The following is a 6,399-nucleotide window of genomic DNA, read 5'->3' as shown; positions in this document are numbered from 1 at the left end:
GAGCATGTGAATGGTTGAAGCAGGAAGGGTGGAGGAAAGCTGAGATGAAGTTGGTCAGAGGAGTTAGAGCTGAGGGAGAGAAAGGAAGCAGGAAGAAAGCTGTGAGTATTTATTTGTGGGAAGGCTCTAACAGGAGGAAGGCAGTGTCCCCGCATTGTGGTGCCCAATGCATTATTATTGTATACGGATTTCTATGTTGCTATGATGGATTTGGCTTTCTAGTATGGGGATTCAGCTTTCTGGTGTTTGAATAAATGTTTTGATTCTGTTTTACGTGTGGAGAGGCTGTCATACTTTTCAATTCAGAATTATGCCAGCATAATCATAGCTGTTTTAGGCACTATGAATATCCCACTGGTGCTACAATGACTAATGTGAAGAAGTGTTTAATAGCAATGTATGTGTAAAGCCATATCATATTGCATGCTGTCTAGGGAAGGAGGGAGAGGGAGGTGGAGAAAAATTTTAAACTTATGGAAGTTAATGTTGAAAACTAAAAGATAATAACTTTAAAAAAAAGACACAATTTGCTCTCTCTAGCAAGCCCAGAGTCAGACCATGCAAGATGGGACAAGTGATCTGTGGTCAGAGGAAGGGTTCCAGCTCCATCTTCTGTGCCCACGTGAAGCACAGGAAAGGGGCCACCAAGCTTCGGTCTGTTGACTTCGCTGAGAGGTATGGCTACATTAAGGGTATCATAATGGACATAATCCATCATCCAGACCAAGGGGTTCCTCTTGAAAAAGTAGTTTTTTGGGATCCTTACTCATTTAAATAGAGGACAGAGTTGTTCATTGCTGCTGAAGGCATCCATACTGGCCAGTTTGTGTACTGTGGTAAGAAAGCTCAGCTCAACCTTGGCAATGTCCTCCCAGTTGGCACTATGCCTGAAGGGAACATAGTATGTTGTCTTGAAGAAAAGCCTGGGGACTGGGGTAAGCTTGCCTGGGCATCTGGAAACTGTGCCACAGTGATTTCCCACAATCCTGAAACCAAGAAAACACAAGTGATGCTACCTGCAGGCTCTAAGAAAGTGATCTACTCTGCTAACAAGCTGTGGTTGGTGTCGTTGCTGGAGGAGTTCATATTCATAAACCCATCCTTAAGGCAGGTTGTGCCTATCACAAATACAAAGCCAAGAGAAACTGCTGGCCTCATGTCCAGGGTGTGGCCATGAATCCTGTGGAACATCCCTTTGGAGGAGGTAATCACCAGCATATTGGAAAACTATCCACCATTCAAAGAGATGCCCCAGAGGGACAAAAAGTTGGTCTCATCGCTGCCTGGCATACTGGTCGACTCTGGGGTACCAAGACTGTACAGGAGAAGGAGAATTAAAGTACAGAATCCTGACAATAAAAATTATTTTGGAAATTGTAAAAAAAAAAGATGCAATTCAAGCCTCATCTTCTTTTTCTTTCTTTCTTTTTAAAGCAATTGGGGTTAAGTAACTTGCTCAAGGTTACACAGCAAGTTATTTTTTGTGTTGGTGTTAAGTATCCAAGGCCAGAACCGAACCCAGGTCTCCCGATTCTGGGGCCGGCGCTCTCACTCACTGCACCACCTGGCCACCCCTTAGTCTCATCTTCTACATGAAGGCTTTCCTAGTCCCCCCCAAGTGCTAGTGACCTCCCTCCCAAATTACCCTGTATTTAAATACTTTTAATATATTTGTATTTATCCACTTTATATTGATGCTGCATATATTTTTATATGTACTTGCCATCTCCTCCACTAGAATACAATAGCATGGGAGCCAAGATGTAAGAGTAGAAGCACAAAAGTGGCGTGGGCTCTGGCTCCCACCACTTCCAATACATGTAAAAACATGACTCTAAACAAACTTTAGAGCTACAGAACCCACAAAGAGACAGAGAGAAACAAATGAAGGAAGCCCGGCAGGCCAAAAGGAAAGGTCTATTGCATGGAGCTAGGAGCCAAGCACAGTCCCATGGGAGCCATGTGGTTCCCTCCCCAGGGCATCCCCAACAAGTGGCAACCAGAGCAGACTTCAAGAGAGAGAATCACTGGCAGCTGGGGTAGTTTCCAGACTTCTCAACCCATAAAATCCAATGACAAAGTAACAGGTCAGTATGGAACTCTGTTGGAACAGGGACGGGGGGATGGAAAAAACACAGTCCGGCCCCTGACCCTGAGGTGAGAATTGGCAGAGGCGAGGTGGCTGTGCGGTCCTGCCACATAGCTGCCTCAGGAGCTCCTGGCCTGCAGATTGTAGGGGGACCAAGTGACCATTCAGGGGTAATCACTTTTGCTTTAACCTGCTTGGATCTGGATTTCAGTCTTGGGTAATGGTCCTGATGTGTGTGGGCAGTGAGTCAGAGCTTGCGAGGGCTGTAGAGAGGGCATCCCTCTAATAGCTCCAGAAGCTGTGAAAACCCCAGTGATTTGGGACAAAGCTTCCTCCATTATGGAAGCAGAGTTCCACCATGGCAAAGAGCTCAAAAGTCAAGTAATTGTCTGGCAATATGAGCGAGCAGAGGAAGCACAAACAGACCATAGAATCTTTTTGGGGGGGGACAAAAAGTATCAAGGCATGGAGCAGGAGGAAGAGAGCAAAGTCAGAACTCCTGCATCAAAAACCTCCAAGAAAAATATGAATTGGTTACAGGCCATGGAGGAGCTCAAGAAGGATTTTGAAAATTAAATAAGACAAGTGGAGGAAAAATTGGGAAGAGAAATGAGAATGATGCGAGAAAATCATGAAAAGCAAGTCAACAGCCTGCTAAAAGAAACCGAAAAATACAGTGAAGAAAATAACACCTTAAAAATAGACTAACTGAAATGGCAGAAGAAGCTCAAAAAGCCAATGATGAGAAGAATGCCTTAAAAAAACAAATTTGCCAGACAGAAAAGGAATTTCAAAAACTCACTGAAGAAAGTAACTCCTTCAAAATTATATTGGAGCAAGTAGAAGCTAATGACTTTATGAGAAATCAAGATACAATAAAACAGATCCAAACAAATGAAAGAATAGAAGGCAATATGAAATATCTCACTGGAAAAACTACTGACCTGGAAAATTGATCCAGGAAGGATCATTTAAAAATTATTGGACTGCCTGAAAACCATGATAAAAACAGAACTTAGATACCATCTTTAAAGAAATTATCGAGCAAAATTTCCCTGACATTCTAGAACCAAAGGGGAAAATAGAAATTGGAAGAATTTACCAATCAGATCTTGAAAAAAGATCCCCAAATAAAACTCCTAAGAATATTATGGCCAAATTGCAGATTTCCCAGGTCAAAGAGAAAATACTGCAAGCACTCTGGAAGAAACAATTTGAGTATTATGGAAACACAATCAGGATAACACAGGACCTAACAGCTTCTACTTTAAGGGATTGAAGGGCTTGGAATATGATATTCTGGAGGTCAAAGGAGCTAGGACTAAAACCAAGAATCACCTACCCAGCCAAACTGAGTATAATGCTATAGGGAAAAATATGGTAATTCAATGAAATAGAGGATTTTCAAGCATGCTTGATGGAAAAAAAAAACAGAGCTGAACAGAAAATTTGACTTTCAAATATAAGAAGCAAGAGAAGCATGAGAAGGTATCCAGGAAAAGAAATCATAAGAAACTTATTAAAGTTGAACTATTTACATTCCTACATGGAAAAATGATCATTGTAACTCATAAAACTCTTCTCAGTATGAGGATAGTTGAAAGGAATATATATGTATACATATATATATATATGTATGTATGTATGTATGTATAGGAGGGTGTATGTGTATATAAATATATATACATATATATGTGAGTGTAGGCATATGTATATTCATGTCTCTATAGACAGAGGACACAGGGTGAGTTGAATATGAAGGGATGATATCTAAAATATAAAATTAAGAGGTGAGAGAGGAATTAACTAGGAGAAGGAGAAAGGGAAAGATAGATTAGGGTAAATTATCTCAAACAAAAGAGGCAAGAGAAAACTGTTACAATGGAGGGGAAGAGCAGGAAGGTGAAATGGAACAATCTGATTCTCATTGAATTTGGCTTAAGGAGGGAATAACATACACACTCAATTGGGCATCTCATCCTACAGGAAAATAGGGTAGGGGGTAAGAGGGGGAATGATAGAAGGGAGGGCAGACTGGAGGAGAGGTAGTTAGAAGCAAACATTTTTGAAAAGGGATAGGGTCAAAGGAGAAAACAGAATAAGTCAGAGGTGGGATAGGATGGAGGGAAATATAGTTAGTTTTTCACAATATAACTACTATCGAAATGAATTCGGTTACTACATATGTACAACCTATATTGAATGGCATATCTTCCCAGTGGGGGGTGGGATGAGGAGAGAAGAAGGAAAAAAATCTGGAACTCAAAGTTTTAAAAACAAATGTTTAAAAAAACTTAGTTTTTTTTTACAACTTGGAAATAAGATGTACAGGCACTGGGGTATAGAAATCCATCTTGCCCTACTACAAAGTTAGGGGAGTGATGGGGGAGGATATAAGATAGACAGATTGGGGAAAGAGGTATTCAGTAGGCTTGCTATTTGGGGATGGGGAGTAGGGGAAAGATGGGGAAAAACTGTAACTCAAAATCTTGTGGAAATGAATGTTGAAAACTAAAAATAAATCAATCACTTAAAAAAAAAGAATACTATCTCATTGTAAAGACGGATTGCTTCATTCTTTGTCATCCTAGCACAGTGGCTCACACTTAATAAACACTTGCTGATTGACTGATTAATAGTCATAGAGAAATAGTCAAATGCTACACAAAGTTGAAGGACTGGGCTCTTTCATTTTTCTTATACAACAGGAAAAAAGTAAAAGGCAAAAAAGACAAAAAAATTTTTAGTAATTCAGATTTCTTACAAAGGGAATCAACTCAATTAAAAAAAATATGTATTGAATGCCTGCTAGAAGGATGTTGCTATAGAATAACAGAGAATACAAATATGAAAAGATACCTGCCCCCATGGAGTTAATTATATTGTAGGGAAATTAAGATAATCACATAAATAACTATAATATAAAGTAGAATTATGAGATGTCTTAAGAGAAAAATATAGTCAGCAAATGGCAAATGTTTAACAATCAGTTTGCTGAAGAAAAAAAAACATATACATGACAGACTTTTAAGTTTAATCTGCTTTGTTAACATTTTCTCCATTACTTTCTTAAGTCTAGAAAATCAACAATACAATAAATCAAGCCCTGATTTGTAGCATTTGTTGATTTTCACAAGATGACACAAGCTGGCTCTAAAACACTACTGTTTATCATACTATTAAAGGTCCAAGGTAGAAGAGATCACATCTCTTGGAGAGATTCAAGGAGGACTTCATGGAAAAAGTAGTACTCAAATTGAGTCTTGAAGGATGGGTAAGATATTAACAGAAGTGAGTGAAGAAGGCAAAAGGATGGGAGGTCAGGTATTTCAGGTGGAAAAAACAGCATAAGAGGTCAGTTTTACATTTCCAAAATTATCGTTTCTAAGTGCCACAGCACCCTGCACTAATGACAGGAATAAAGGATAAGCTCCACTGATATAATTCTTATAGATAATTAAGAAACAAGTTTTTTTAATGTTTATACTTTATTTTTTACAATTGGATGTTTAAATTACATGTAATTACACATTAAAAAAATTAACTTTTTTTAATGTTAAGTTCCAAACAGTCTCCATCCCTCCCCTCCTCTCTCCCTGAGAAGGCAAGAGATTTTATATAGATGTACAGTAACAGAAAACATATTCCCACATTTGCCATATTGAGAAAGAAAACAGACAAAAAACAAGAAAAATAAAGTTTTGTAAAGGTGTGCTTCAACCTGCATTCAGATCCCATCAGTTTTCTCTGGAGTTAGACAGCATTTTTCACTACAGGTCCTTCAGAACTGCCTTAGATCTTTGTATTGCTGAGATTAGCTAAGTCTTTCACAGTTGATCATCATACGGTATTTCTGTTACTATGTACAATATTCTTTGGTTCTTCTCACTTTGTATCAGTTCATATACGTGTTCTCAGGCTTTTCTGAAAGCACCCTGCCCATCATTTCTTATAGCACAATAGTATTTCATTGCAATCATATACCACACCTTACTCAGTCATTACCTATGGTGCACATCTCCTCAATTTCCAATTTTTGTCACCACAAAATGAGCTGGTATAAATATTTTCATGCACACAGGTCCTTTTCTTTTTTTTCTTTTATCGCTTTGGGATACAGACCTAATAATGGTATTGCTGATCCAAAGGGTATGTGCAGCCTGATAGTTTTTTGGGCATAGTTCCAGATTACTCTCCAGAATGGTTGGATCAGTTCACAACTCCACCAATGGCACATTAGTATCCCAATTTTTCTACAGACCCTCCAATATTTGTCTTCTTTTTCTGTCATATTAACCAATCTAATAGCT

General features: G+C 38.8%; 1 pseudogene; it reads left to right on the top strand.

The window, feature by feature from the left end:
• The first annotated feature begins 565 nt into the window (after positions 1-565).
• Positions 566-1,388, top strand: LOC138154953 (large ribosomal subunit protein uL2-like; annotated as a pseudogene).
• Positions 1,389-6,399: the final 5,011 nt, after the last annotated feature.

Source organism: Petaurus breviceps, unplaced genomic scaffold (assembly GCF_028583685.1).
Source record: "Petaurus breviceps papuanus isolate PSGF00001 unplaced genomic scaffold, PetGlider_PUasm1.0 91133, whole genome shotgun sequence".
NCBI lineage: Eukaryota > Metazoa > Chordata > Mammalia > Diprotodontia > Petauridae > Petaurus > Petaurus breviceps.
The sequence above is the reverse complement of the archived record's forward strand: the minus strand, read 5'-3'. Positions and strand labels throughout refer to the sequence as shown.